At 38.7% G+C, this 16061-nt stretch overlaps 1 long non-coding RNA gene across 1 annotated transcript in view; it reads right to left on the reverse strand.

The window, feature by feature from the left end:
* The window catches only part of LOC141570601 (uncharacterized), a 680999-nt gene that overhangs the window by 522353 nt on the left and 142585 nt on the right, over positions 1 to 16061 (reverse strand). Inside the window, exon 2 of the long non-coding RNA XR_012494788.2 lies at positions 8555 to 8635. This is a non-coding gene — a long non-coding RNA (uncharacterized LOC141570601). The remainder of the gene's footprint in view (positions 1 to 8554; positions 8636 to 16061) is intronic.

Below are 16061 nucleotides of genomic sequence, written 5' to 3' on the forward strand. Positions count from 1 at the left end.
CAAAGTGGAAACTTAATCAATAAAATGCAATAAATCAAACATGATTCAGTATGAAAAGCGACCCATTTCTTGTTCAGTTTATAAGGGATTTGGGATAAGGCAGCAGAACAGGTTACTGTTTAACACATTTTCCACATTTTTCACTAAAAATAGATAAAATGTCTTATTTCAGGCTTAGAACAGAATGTGTTTTTTTGAAAATTTCCTTGAAAATTGCTGTTTCTTGTGCACCTCTGAATATGTCCTCAATGTAAATTAATTATCACTGGTTCCTTTTATTTCAGTCACTGCAAAAAGTGAAAGCTCTCCCTTTTGTCTTTTCACTAGAAGGTAATGCCTATGTCATTAGCATGGTGGATGGCCCTAAAATCAATGTGACATGCAGAAAGTTTTTCTGTAAAATTGGGTTACATAGAATCATTATGTGTTACCTGATTATATCTGAGATCTGCGATAACATTTGCTCAGTTTCTTTTGTTTTTCCTGTTAACATTTTCATTTCAGCGTTGCTGATAATTTTCTACTGTCTCTGTCTTCTTTATGTTTCTCATGTATTTCCCTTTCAGATAGTCTTGTTGAATTAACTGAAAAATAAAACTATGTAATAGTATAGTCTTATTATAAGCAGAAGAAAATGAAGATGATCTGATGAGATAAATCACTGAAGGTTAATAGCTTTTTTAAAATCAATCTTCCTTCAAAGGAAAAGACTAAATGGCTTAGTGGATGAAACGCTAGCCTCTCACCTCTGAGACCATAGTTCAAGTCTAAACTGCTACGCCTTAAGCAACATGTTTACTGGGCAGAGATCAGTCTCTAGTGGACGAAAATCTGCACTGCAGGAGTTGGAGGCTGACACAATAACCCTCACCCCCAGCACCACAGCCCCCCACCAATGGAACTGATATGTTTCTAGTCCATCTTGTTTCTTCGGAAATGGTCCAGGTTGGAGCAAACATCACTGTCAGGAAACTGGGAGTGTTTTCAGAGGAACCTCCACAAATAATACCATTGGTGTGAAGTCACTAGAGATTGCTGCTTTGCAATTCTGAGTCCTCAGCTGCTACCCAAATATCCTGATCTTCCTCTCCTACAACCATGACACCTTTTCAATAAATGAACTAGGACAAACAGAACTGATCACTTAGCTATTCCAGCGAGACTTACCAGACGCTGGCTACTCGGATGGAAGGTAAACTTCAATAATTAAATTCAAATGTATCCAAATAAAAGGGGAAGGCATAAACACACATGTGTATGTACTCAGATAAACATGTGTATTCCTAAAAAGTGTGTATAGTTTTGTTTCAACAGCTAAAGGGTGGACCATTCATTTATCCACATGGGTAATCCTCCATTGCTGGCTATTTAAGGGGCTTCTTCATGTTCACTCCAGAGTAATGTGTTTTTCAGTTTCCATCCGTCAATAGAGCAGTGCACTGCATTTTGAGTCTCCAAAAGAGATATCCAAACTGTTTATAGAATACACACGTGGCACAAATAGCTGTTATTTAAGGAGATTGCACTCAGCTTAATTTTATGGGCAAAGATGCGTATATTGAATAATCTTACTGTAATGCCCAACTAAAATCAGCACTTTATTTTACAGTTTTATGGAGAGACACGTTTCTCCACACCTTTTATGTAGTGTGCAATATCCCCCTTGAAAGTGGAAGCAGTGTCTAATTCGGAACCATTTGGAGAGGAGATAGTATTTGCACACAAGGAAATGCGCAAGAAAAGTTTAAGAGTAGACTCATATTAAAATGTTGATGCATCCATGACATTTCCATATTCCTCCAAAATGATTTCCTAATGATTGTTGTTTACTGCTAATTCAAACCACCTGCAAATCCCTTTGTTATGATTAAAGTGGGCTTTACCCTCAAGCACCTCCCTCCCCGCCCCCCAGGCTGATAGATGGCTCTGTAATTTCGGAGGAAATATGCTAAAGGTCATGAGTTAATACATCCTCTGGTACTTTCTCTTCCCATCCTTGCTTTTCCAAATGGGAGGAAAGCTGTGTTGTATTATTTTCATGTCTTTGTAATGTCCATTCAAAATGAAATTAGAGAGTGCATTAGAAAGAGAGTATCTCTGTGTACACACAGCAAAATCCACACATATTCTGTATAGTCTATTACTAAAATTATTCAATTGCCTTTGAGAAATTTCATACAAAAAAATCTTTCCTTAATAATCTATGAATATCACTGTCTGAACAAGTATTATTATCCCTTTTAAAATTAAACTATCCACAAAACATGCATTTACTTCCCGCTATACAAAATGCTAATAATGCTTTTAGAATGGTCTTTAAAAAGTCTAATTATATCATTTAAAAACTGAAAGACCAAAGGGCAAGCTAAATTCTCCTAACATAAATCAGACTTTTTTTTATTTCAATGACTTTAAAAACCTCAAATGCAGTAATTTTAATAGCAATGAAAGAATGAATAAGTCATAACTCCGCCTGATCACATAACTGTCTATAACTGTTATTAAATGCTCCAAAATAAGTGAACTCATTATGTTTCTGCACTGCTTTTAGCTAATCTAAGATTCTGCTCACTTAATCATGCAGAAAAGGCTTCGGTGCAGTTTTAGACCCTCAGCAAGGTCACTTCAATGCCTTTTTTCTGTTCTATACTGATCATTTAAGAACAGCACTTTGACCTGAAACTGATGCTGTCTCATATAGGCTTGAATGTTTAACCCCCACAGAGCTGCATTTTAGACATACATTTGCACAGCCTATTGTCATATTTGCTGCAAACTGAGCCAGGTTCACTTTTCAACAAAGAAGGAGATGCCAATCAGAATTTGTAAATGCCATTTGCCCAGTGAAACTCCCTCTCATGATACCTACAGAAAGAGAATGCAGGATTTTAAAAACACACTATCCTCGTAGGAACAATCTATTACGTTCTAATTGGCTTTAAAGATGCAGGGATTAGGTATTTTTCACTATGTATTTTGGTCAAACCATATGTAAACTTAACGTGGATAACTGATCTAGCAAAGCAATTCTTCTGCATATAGGTTGAGGTTTTCCATGCCATTCTGGAGGTCATAAGATAAAGAGCACGGGACTGGTTGGTCAGGTTCTGGTTCTTTGCCAATGAAACAAATGCCAATTTTAATTTCAAACTTGATAATATTCCTTCATACCTGTTAAGCTACAAATATGAAAATGAGTATTACAGGAACGGTTCTAATAGCTGTTCTGGAGCCTAGAGAGAGTATTTCCCATTGTGAAACAAAAAAGGAATCTGCCAGTGAAGAGAACCCAAGTGGAGCAGTCGTGAGTGCCAATGAGAAGCCAAGACAGCAGCTGAAAGCAAACGGAAGCAAGAAAAGGAGCATATGATAAGAGGTTAGAAGGGGGGCAGGAGGAGGAGGAAGAGGAGGACGAGGAGGAAGAGAAGGAGAAGCAGGAAAAAAAGAGGAAGGACAGGAAGTAAAAGAAGAAGGAGAAGAAAGAGAGAAAAGCCAAAGGGAGATTATTAAGATCCAAACAAGTCTTTTCAAAGGATGATTTGCCTCTGGAAAACAAGCAAATCAAAGGGAATTTTGGTATCTTGTGCAATCTCCCTAGAGGTTCCCCAAAAGGAAAGAACACGCTTTGGATCTTGTACTTGTGACATGGTGCTGGACTGGAGGCTTCCTCGGAGCTATTCCCTGGGCCTGACTTCTGGAGACACACACTTCCGTTCAGTACACTCACACCAGCTAAAAGATCCGGTCAGTGCAGGACTCAGCTCACATCCCTGATCCTAACATTTTTGAATGACCATTTTCCAGACCCGGAACTGAATTCCAATCCAGGACCTTACTCGTAGCATATTTAATATTTTATTTATCTTTTTGAAGAGTATACACCATGGCAGCAGAAATGCTAAGCAGAAATGCACATAGAATAAGTATTGAGACATAGTAAGTGTGGTATAACTAGGTTCTGATCACTTCCAAAGCCAGCATGTAAAACATGTTAACAATGTCAACTTTTTGTTTTTGCTTAAGTATATGTGTTCTCTTGAGTTTGTATTAGTCCTTGGTTATAAGATTACAGTTTTGTATAAATCTAACTCTAAAAGTACACATGTAGTAAGCAATGTGTTGTGTAAGATGCCAGGGTGGGACAATAGCAACAGGAATAAAAGTGTCCCTGCTCTTAGGTAATATAGAATATACTGGAAGCTAGAGCACTCCTCTGGGAGTTAGAAAACCAATGTTCTTTTGTTGGTTCCTGTTCTGACACCAGTGGGTATAGTACTGCAATTAAATTCTGGCACTGACCACCTGGAGTTAGCACATACCCCATAAGTGAAGGGCTTCGTCCTCCACAAAACTGCTTCACTGCAGGCACCAGCAACACTTTAGGGGTCCACAGGCCATCAGCACTCTGACCAACTGGCTACAAATTTGGGGGTTCCCATGACTCTCTTAGATTTAATAATTCAGTAAAATGACTCACAGAACCCAGTAAAGTGCTATACTTATGACACAATTCTGTTACTAAGAATATAGATCAAGATCATCTTAATGAAGAGACAAATAGAGTGAGGTCTGGGAGAGTCCTGAATATAAAGCTTCCATGTCCTCTCCATGTAGAATGAGGGCATGTCACCCACCTGGCACATTGATGTGTTCACCAACCAGCAAGCTCCACTGAGCTTTAGTGTCCAGTTTTTACTGAGGTTTCACTATGTAGTCATGGTTGATTGACTCATTGGCCACGACTGAACTCAATGTCCAGCCCCATTCCCTCTCCAGAGGGTGGGAAGTCCAGCTAACGTACAGTGGCTCAAAGCTCCAATCCTCTAACCATACAGCTGGTCTTTCCAGCATGACCAGCCTCCATCCTGAAGCTATCTGGGCACCGTAAGAAGTTACCTCATCATCATAAACTATCAGGTGTGATCCAAGGGACTCATGAATAACAATGATACTCCTATTACTCAGGAAATTCCAAGGATTTAGAGCAGGGGTGTCCAAACTTTTTTCAACGTTTTTCACCAAGGGCCATATACAGTAAAATGCACAAACAGCTGGGCCACTCACTCGAGATGAAGTACATATTGCCTCACCTGGTTTATTTAAGTAAACTAAATATATTTTTGGAATTTGCTGCGGGCCAATTAAAAATGGATTGCGGGCCGCAGTTGGCCCGCAGGCCGCAGTTTGGACACCCCTGATTTAGAGTCTCACTCCAAGGAGCCAGAGATAAAGGCCAAATTCTTTATTTGTTCATTCACGAATGAATTTATATGGCACCTACTTGGCAAGGAGTCTTGGTAGTCAATAAGGGACATGTCTACATGTATTTGACATGACCTGTGCTCACTAAGAACTCATAGACCATTGGGGAAGATAAATCATATACAAATGGTAACAAGAAGGGTTCACCATAAAGACAGTTCTCTTCACTCATCCATGACTTGTTCATGAAACAATTGCAAGCAAATCAGAACTAGCATCAGGAGAATAATCTACAAAGCACCTTGAGTTTCTAGAAAGTTTCTAAACAGTAGCATTATGACTATGACAACTTTGCAAACCCAGTACTTACAACAACAGCCAGGACCCACAACCTTGCATGGTGTTTAAATCTTCAGAGCTGCTGTGCTGCCCTCTTTTCATCCCATCCTATCTTCTCCTACCCTGTGAACTCACATTGTCCCCTCACCTGAAGTGTGCCTTGTCTCTGTTGCCTTGGTTTATCCTTCCTGACCTGCTTGCTCCTTGATATTTACTTCAATCAAAAAATATTTACTGATCTTACTATTTGCAACAACTTGGATGGACCTAGAGAACATTATATGTTAAGTGAAATAAGTCAGAAAGAGAAAGACAAATACCATATGATCTCACTTATATGCGGAATCTAAAGAAAAGAATAAGTGAATGAACTAATCAGAGATAGTTTCAGAAACATGGAGGAAAAACAGAGGGTTGCTAGAGGGGCGGGGGGGTGGGGATAAGGGGAAGGTGAGAGGTTTTGGGAACGTACAGAGGGATAGTGGATGGGGGAGGGGGGTTCACACAGTGTGAGGGATATAAATGATAAACGTCTAAGTTTTGCTTTGTCTTGTGCACCTGAAACTAAAAAAAAAAAAAAAAAAAGCAGTTAAAAAAAAAATATTTACTGAAAACCTAACAGGTAAAATCATAATGCAGTTATACATCAAAAATATTCTCTTCTGAAGACCACACTCTCTGGGAGTTGCTAAAAGTCAAGGGCTAAGCTGTAATACTGGCACAATATTAACATGTGATACTGATTTGATGTAGTCAGTACCAAACTAATTATGCCATCTCAGGTCTTCAGTGCTTTAAATCAGGGTTTCTCAAAGTTTTGTGGAACCTGGATATTACAATGAGGTGTTTCTTGAACAAAAGGATATTATGATTAAAAAAAAATTGGAAAATACAGCATGCCAATATGTCCCTGTAAGATAAATATCTCACGATCCTACGGTAAGAGATATGTTTAAATATTTAACCCAGTGTTTCCCAAACTCACAGGCACAGACAATAGTTTAGTGGTTACAGAGGGTAAGGGGGTAGGTGGGTGGTAGATGAGGGTAAAAGGGATCAAATATATCGTAATGGGAGGAGAACTGACTCTGGGTGGTTGTCATGCGGAATCTCTGGTCCCGCTCCCCGCACCAGAACACAGGATATGGTGAGGCCAAAAAGAAACACCAACGGAACCGTGGATAGGGGGTTTATATCACTACATTCTTGCCGGCGGCCGGGCGAGACACAGGAAGTAGGATCCACACTTGCTAACCACGCTTGCTAACTGCAATCCGCCGTCCACTTCTCTGTCAACCAACCAACCCTCTACCATAGCCACAGCAGTTATATTAGTGGCTAATAGCTAACTAGTAACAGCTGATAGCCAGCCAGCCACAGATTACAGCTGATGGCCATCCAGGAACTGAGCCAGCACCTTTCCACATGAGGCCGAGAGCCTAGAAACTACTCTCTGGGACTCTGTCCCCACAGTGGTGAACACACAATGTGATATATAGATGATATATTACAGAATTGTACACCTGAGCCCTATATAACTTTACTAACAATTGTCACCCCAATAAACTTAAATTAAATAATAATAATAATAATAATTAGATAATGTTTTCAGAAAGCGTGCTTTAATCAAAAAGAATTTTACCAGAGCTGTCAGGTTCTTGAAGGAACTATATTTGGAAGTCAATGTTCTATATTAAACCACTTATAAAATAATAAAACAAAACAGAAATATAAGGTATTGTTATTACTATTATTGTTATTCCTTGAAAGGAAGATTCAAGTATGACTACTCCCCTCCAGCCTCTTGTTCATGCGGAGGTCCTTATGTGGACTGTTACCCTCTCATTACGTTCTCCCTTTTGTTCTTATCTCTAAAGCATCCCTTCTCATACTATGTGGACATTCTCTCTATCTGGGTCTCTTCTCTTCCCCTATACTATGAACTCCTTGAGGGCAAGGTCTATATCTGAGGCTTGGATGTATTTCCAATGGAATTAAGCAGACATATCTGATACACCTCCAGCTATAGATTTAAATGGATACAAACAGAAGATGTATTTGAAGACACAGACAGGACCAAATACAGGGTTGGGGGTAATTATGTGGCTGTACTATTTTTGCTCTTCAACTATATTTTTTCTGCTAAGTGTGGATATTTTATGGCTTATAAAAAAGACTTGTTTCTAGTAGTAATAGTAATAAATGCTAATAATAATGCTTCATGACTAGGATTATCTTGATAGATACTTCAAACTGACTATTGCTAGACACTAGTTTAATTACTAGTTAAACTGCCTTAGAGGCACTGGTGGTCAACAATGAGAGAGACGAGCCTGGAGGTGTGACTGAGCATCATTTCATGAAGGAGCGTATGTGTCTGACTAAAGAGCTACTTCTCTATTCTCTAGGGCTGGGTCTCCAAAGGGGATCTTTTGGAAATTAGGAAGAAAATACAATTTCTGATTACACTTAGTTTGATTTTGTGCTTTAAAACTTTCTGTTTATCTGTTTTCAAAACACTTAATGCAGCAGTACTTTGTATGTGCATATCACTTAAAACTGAATAAATATACATATATTGGAATAGGGGAATTCTTGAACTTTTTTTGTTTACTAAGAGGAGTGTGGTCAGATAAATTCAAGACTATTGTCTAGGTAATTTGGGGATTATGAAGAATTTTAAATATGGAAGTCAACTCACAGAGGGGTTTCAATTATGAGAGAGAGAATCACCTTTTTGATAGATCAAAGTTTATTTCATGGATTCACTAGAAACCTTCCCACCCACTATTTGTTATGACACAAAATTTAGGATAAAGGATCTGTACTTAGCTTCTACCCCCTCCATATACATCCTCAATACCATTGGTGGAGTAAACTTTCCAAATGCAGATCTTATTCGGTATTCCCTTGTTTAAATCAGTCAATAGATCTCCATTGCCTCTATGAGAAAATTCAATTTTCTCAGAAGAAAGTATCATGCTGTCTCTTATCGCTGAGCTTGCGCACTTACCATACTCTAGGGATGCAGAGGGTCAGGTCCTTATTCTGTACGCCTTTAGCCTCGTTCTGGGCCTCCCTGTGGGCTGCGTTCCTGCAAGGAGAGCAAACCAGCAGTCACGATCAGGTGTTTGGTGCCACTTCCACCATCTCCACCTCCCACAATCTCCAGTTCCCACTCTCTCACAGGCAGGGGGAGCCCACAGCCCAGAGAACAGATAGTAGGGCAAAGTATATATGGCCCTTTTGAAGATACGAGTGGGGGCATTCATACTAACAAAGAAGCCCCTTCCTGGGTTTCAGAACAGAGCTGGCTTGCCTGGCCAGCATGGCAGAAGTAAGCCCTTCTGCTTTGGAGAAACAAGCTGTCAGCTCAGGTCTATTTCAGGCAGCAGATCCATTTGTCAGGACTCTTATTCCCATTTTATTGTCATTGGTATCTTCTCTGGAGATAAAGTGATGGACTCTCCGATGCCCAGCTGTTTGAGTCTAGCTGGTGGGCCTGAACTGTGGGAATTCTGATCACACCACGCAAGAGGGCTCAAGCGATCACTGTAAGGCTTTGCCTGAACACTGGTAAACCTTAACAGTTGGTGTTTACTTTTGCAACCCTCCCCACTGGCATCTTAATGACTTACAAAGGTAAGCTTATATTTCTTTTCTATGTATTCTAACTCTACTATTTTCTTTGCATTAGCAAATAATCCATAATTTTACACTTAATTCCCATGAGTAAACAATATTGCTACAGCCTAACCAAGCAAGCACTGGACTCTTGACATGGTTTCGTTTATACTGAGAGAGTTCATGAAGTGGGTAGAAATTCTCTGTAGAAACCATTGTCCTATACAGGCAGCAATTTCCAACAATCCCTGCAGAGTCTTTGAGACTACTCAGAGATCACCCTTCTCCCCTCAGGGGCGGTATTCTTGAACAGCACCCCCTCTGGTCCTTCAGCTGCACAAAGGACCCGAGGTTTAGGTCTTCTCCCCCCAGCACCTACTCTCCACTGATTCATGTATCTCCCTCCCACAATGAACTAAAGGTTCCTGGAACTGAGGGTCTGCCTCATCTGTCACAGAGGAGGTATTCAGGGAATGTTGGGTGATTCAGTAGCTGGTCTAATCTAAAATGCTAATGGTTGCTGACAAAAAGAAATGTCCTCCATTATTATGCAGTTCTCTGACATAAACCATTAAGGCAATAGGACAGGTGGGGTTCATTCAGTGATTCTAAAACAGGAAAGGGGGTGAAACTCACTGGGTAAGGTTTTTTTCCCCAAAATATATTCCAACCACCTCCCTCACAGCCTCCACCCCCACCCCATGTAAATCCATATCAGAAAGGTACTTGGAGACGTTCAAAGGAACTAAGCTACCAAAGGAGCAGGACCTCACTGGCTGATTCGTGTTCAAATCAGGTGTAGGAATACTTCATATAACTGCATGTAAACCTCCCCCAAATGTACCCAAATACATGGGTTAGCTGAGGCCAGACCACTATTCTCTGAGTCACATCCATCTATCGTTAGATCAGTGGGTCTCACAGAGTGTGATCCCTGGAACAGCAGCAACAGAATCACCTGAAAACTTGTTAGAACTAGAAACACAAACTCTCAAGCTGCATCTCAGATCTACTGAATAAGAAAATCTGGAGGGTGGACCCAGCAATCAGTGTTTTAACACACCCTCCAGGTGATACACACGAACATTCTAGAGATACAACGATCTCTCTGACCTCTTCAGCCACCTGAAAGAACCACTGGTTAGGCTTCATTGCTTATTCACAACTATTTTACTGAAACACCTTGCCGGTTCTCATCGTATATTTGCTTGCTTTCAGTACTACAGGTGCTTGAATAAGAAGTGCCAATGAGTGACACCAAAGAGTAAACCTAAAAAAAGAAAATGACCGAAACTGAGATCATCTGCCCCAGCTATCACCCCCACATGGTAAACATACAGGCTGTTGTTAGCAAGACAGGTTTTTCTCTCACCGAAATACCATGCGTGGTATCCAAACAGTACAACTGTGTTTTCAAACACAGAAGCTCCCAAGGACTAAAGATACAAATAATATGAATTTACATGGTAAGTGATATGTTTTAAAAACATATGTTGGGCTTAAAATAATTGATCTTAGTTAAAAAAAATTTTAAGATGCTTACAAAAAGGATTCAAGGATATAATGATATTAATACCATCTGTGCAGTAGCCATCATAAATGAATCAGGAACACATTTTTTTTTTTAAATCCTATAATGGATGCTCCTGCATACTGTAATTTCCATGAAAATGCTCTGACATTTACAACCGTATTTTAAATACATTAATTCATTATCCTGTCCTATGTTTTTCCCTCCTTTTTCCTGGAAGGTAGTAAAACCAGGAATCATGTCTTTTCAGATAACTTTCATCTCTTTAAAGTGCATTGTTGGGGCTGTATATGTTTTTCTAAATATATTACCATTACTGATATATTTAATTATTTTGCTGAATATTATACTAAATATTATTTATCTTTAAAATGACACAAGTGAAAAAAAGTTGCCATTCCCCAAAGTATTTTGAGCCCAAATCATTTCACAGATCAAATACATTCAACTCTCGACTTGCTGCGTCTATTGAGAATTACTATTAGGCTTTGCAGTTTTGATCCTCCCAAACTGTTAAAAGAATAAGAGATGTTGAAGGACTTAGTTTTTTTCTCTATCAAAAGGATTCTAGGACCTTGGAGAGCAGGCACTAAACAAGGGGCAAACATTGTAGACAGAGAATTTAAATGAATATTAAAGATACATGAAAAATAAGTGAAATTATGCAATTAGAAGCCAAAGTCACAGTGCCCTTGGCAGAGAGCTACATAGTGACTGGATGAAAACAAGAGTGGGCCTCTTGGTTACTGGTAATGTTCTTTCTCTCGGTCTGGGTGATGGTCTAGCAGTTGCACAATTTGTAAAAATAAGCACTTAGGCCTTATGCACTTTTCTGAAATACAATATTTCAGTAAGATTTCAATATTTAAAAATAGTTCATGATCCTTTCATAAAAGTTCAACATTATAAAGGTGCAGGCATACTTAGCTCTATTTTAATATTCAAACCAGCCTCTGTTCAAATCATGTTCTTCCAAGGAATACCTGCAACAATACATATGACCAGAGGTAACACGTGAGGTCACTTAATTTTTATAAAAAATAAATATTAGAAAACAAACTAGCAAACATCGGCTGAGGCAATCATGTAGTCCTTCTTTTAGCAAAAGTTCCCCGAGTATTCACTCTGCGTCTGACTTTATTCTAGGCACCACGAGTATAAAGGAACAAGTCCCTGCCTTTGGGAGCTTACATTCTACGGGAGGTGGCCAGGAACTAGGTGATACGGGGGCGGCCAGGAACTAGGTGATACCCATGTAAAACATAAATCCTTGCTATGATGTGAGGGAGGGACAAGTAGTGGGAATAAGAATAAGGCAGGGTAAGGAAGCCAAGGGAAGCGGTGGGGTTAGGATGATTAGGTAAGGCCATACAGCTTCTCAAAGAGGAGGCGACATTCGAACAGAGATTTGAATTTTGGGAGCAAGCTAGGCGTAGATCTGTGGAAAAGTATTCAGGCACAAGGAAGCAAATGTGGAGGCTCAGATGTTTGTTATAACAAGAGATGCTGGAATGGCCAAAGCAAAGTGGGCTGGGTATGTGGTAGTTGACGAGTAGCCAAATCAAACAGCCAGTGGACAACATCATGAAAAGTCTGGATTTTATTTTGAGTGTGCTGGAAGCCATTGGAGAATTTTAAGCAGGGGAGCAGCATGATGTAATTAGAAGACCGAGGTCTCAATTCTGCTCCCAGGACTGCAATGATATATAATTAAGGCTTTAAAGTACAGCTAATTGCGCTATATAAATCCTTGTGAGTTGATCTGATTGGTTTCTTGTAATTTGACCATTTTTTGTTTACTGGCTTAAAGAGCAGGTTTTTGAGACCTGAGTTCAAATGTGACTTCTGTCAATTCTTAAATTTTTAACCATGGGCATATTTTTTTAACCTTCTCAGAAATGGAGGGAGCACTTGGCACATAGTAGATGCTCAACAAAAGGTAGTTAGTGCATATTTTTTTTTAGGATGAAAAGAAATCCAGAGGGAAGAAAGGACCTTTAAAAACATATTTTTCGTTAATATATTATGTCCTACAGTAGGAGGGGGTTATGGAAATCTCTAGAAAGCTTCTAACTAGGCTGTGCTAGTCTGTTTGGGCTGCTATAACAAAATACCACAGACTAGGTAGCTTATAAACAACAGAAATTTGTTTCTGATAGTTGTGGAGGCTGGGAAGTCCAAAGATCAAGGCACCAGCATGGTTGTGTTCTACTGAGGTCAATTTTCCTGGTTCATCGCTGGTGCCTTCTCTCTGTGTTCTCGTAGTAGAAGAGCAAAGGGCGCTCTGTGGGGTCTCTTTTATAAGAACACTAGTCCCACTCCTGAGGGCTCCATTCACGTGAGCTAAGCACCCTGCAAAGGCTCCACCTTCTAGTACCATCATCTTTGTGGGGTAGGATTTCCACATACAGATTTTGAGGGAACACGAACGTTGGGACAATAGCATAGGCCAATTCACACAGCTATTTCCTGGGACATGTGACACATAGTTATGATACTCTGATCCAGTGGGAAACGTGACTATATGTTATTCAGTGGGAAAACACTGGGTTCATAGAAAGCAGAGTTTCTATTTTAGCTCCTAAAAAACAAATTCTAATTGTTTAAAAAATAAAACGCCTACTATGGAAAAACAGAGGTAACTTAGTTGCCTTTCACTAGGAGAATGATCAAGTAAGTTATGGAATGTGTGCCGATTATAGGAGACTATGTAGTATTTAAAAAAAACAAAGTAGAGCTAATGAACTTGTAAAAGCAAGTTGCTGAACTATATAAACAACATAAAACTATTTAAGTAAAAATCATTCTACATGCATCTAAAGAGACCTTTGAAAAACATGTCCATGATTTTTTTCACCTTTCCTTTTTTCTTTTTTCTTTTCACCTTTTATATTTCTATACTGTTTAAATACTCTTCAACTAACATGCACCTAAAACAAACAAACAAAAAAACTTAAACATTTGTATTTATACTCTCAAAAAACACAAGGTCTATATAACTGGAGTCAAGAATCTGAGTCTGTTGAAATCATAAAAACACACACAATATTTCAATATTTATTGAACATATATGGTGCCAGGTACCATGCCAACTACCTTATATGCATATTCTCATTTATTCCTCATAATAAAACTCCAAAGTCGGTATTCTTCTACAGACAGGGCAACTGGGTCATGGGACAATAAAAAACTTGTCCAGACCCACATGCAGAGCCACAATTCTATCCAGGTCCATCTGCTTCCAACGACTATTCTTTAACCATAACCTAACTTCTTCCAAACATAATGGAGAGGAAGCTAACTTTCTAGGATCACTACCTTTGCAAATTCAATGCTCTGCCGAGCCTACAGGCTAATCGGTATCTATACTGCTGACAATGATTGATTCATTTTAGGTATTGGTATAAATTCTGACCTTAAATTCTGACACTAGAATTACTATCACCTTAAATTGTAACCTTACAGCGGGTCTAGCATTTAACCCTATATAATAAAATTAGATTTAAATATTTCAGATGATCATTATAATGTTGGTGAAATAAGATCCCCTATTAAAATTGTCTAGTTAAATTAACAAACACAACTCATAACATTTAGTTTCTATTACAATTTAGCAACTATACCCAACAAAGTGTAGTCTTTATGTTAACTTGACTATTTACTTGTCATTTAAAACTTGTCATTATGTTTTTCTGTTTTAGAGTATTTTACTGAACTTGAGAAAATAAAATACCTTTAGTGAGTTCAGTGATTCAATTAATCTTTATAAACAAAATAGTGGCCAAGAATACTTTTCAAATAAGCATATCTTCTGTATTTTGAAGAGATTGCCATGTAGTGTCGTGTAGGATATATAGAGAAAAAGTCTCAGATGAAAAGGAAAGTTAACATTTATGTCTGAAAACTGTTACGTCCTTGCCATGCTGTTTGACAAGTGATGTGGATAATTTTATCCCCTAGTGAGGTTTACAATTTGCAGAACTAGTAGTTATGTTGATCTCATCAGATCCAAGTGAAAAAGAGTAGATGCTACCTAAACATCATGCTGAGGATGGAAATAACGGCAAATGGGTTCTATTTTTTATCAGGAGTTTTTTGACTCTGGAGATTCTCTCTACAGCATCTTAACTGGTACCTGAGAGCCTTTCTACAGGTAAAAACTCCATTTTTTCCCTACCTTGATAATCCCAAACATTGGTTAGGTCATGGTTAGCTGGGTGGAGGAAGGTGGCATGGGGAGTGGCCCTGTGTTGTGTATCAGACAGTGTACTAAGTATCAAGTCCATTTTATAAACATGTGTCTTTGTTCCAAAGAAGAAATTTTAGCGTGAAATCTTATATCTTAAAAATGGATTTCATACATATTAACATTATTACATTTAACATTGAGTCTGCCCTATAAAAAACACTTTGGAGGTTCATGGGAACAGTGACCTCCAGTTTAACTTTCACTCTTCCATCCTCGTGTCACCTAGTCTGGCTACCACCTTCAGCTGCAACTTGGGAGAGATACACATATCTCAGCACTTTCTATGCATCATTATTCCCCTCAGTGACAGGACCTAACTTGACTGTAATATAGCCCAGTTGACCTAATACAGTTCATGTTTCTCCTAATTAATATGCTCAAAAATCTTCTGCATCCTTTTTTTCATTGTTAAATGAAACATCTTGGAGTATGTTCATATGAGTGAATGAGTGAGCACACGCTGTCAAGCAAAAATTCTACCAGCATTTTCTACCATATTAATTAGTTACTTATATGAGCTTCACTGACTCTGTTCTCTCACTTATATAATAGATCCTTCCTTATATATGTTTTTATTGCCCAGGATCTAAAATATTGAGTCAAACACAGATGCTACTCAATTCTCACTGGGTTTATACCAGTATGTTTCTAGATTACTCAAGTTCCTGTCTTAGAACACGTCAGCCACCGCTCTTAAAACTTTCCTCCCTTCACCTTTTAAGACCTTCCTTTCCTTAACCTCTGGACCAGACTTAGTATAGTCCCCAAAAGGGAACTATTAGGTTGGTGCAAAAGTAATTGAGGTTTTTGCAATTATTTTTAACCTTTTAAACCACAATTACTTTTGCATCAACCTAACAGATTGTTTTTAAACCAGAATTAACTTTTTATTAGCAGTTGTTTTTAAATTAAGTAAATGAATACATGTAAAATCAATGGAAGGTTATTGGGCACCTAACATCGTGGTTCTCAAAACCGTAAGGAACAAAGTTGGGTGGCTTTGTTCATTTCTTGGGACCCACAACCTGGACCTATGCTGGTAGTAGGCACATGTGGCTTTTAAATACTTGAATATGGCTAGAACAACTGAGGGACTGAATTTTTAAAATTTTCTTT

This window comes from Rhinolophus sinicus, chromosome 3, assembly GCF_057876585.1.
Source record: "Rhinolophus sinicus isolate RSI-liver-muscle chromosome 3, RSI-T2T, whole genome shotgun sequence".
NCBI classification, from domain to species: domain Eukaryota; kingdom Metazoa; phylum Chordata; class Mammalia; order Chiroptera; family Rhinolophidae; genus Rhinolophus; species Rhinolophus sinicus.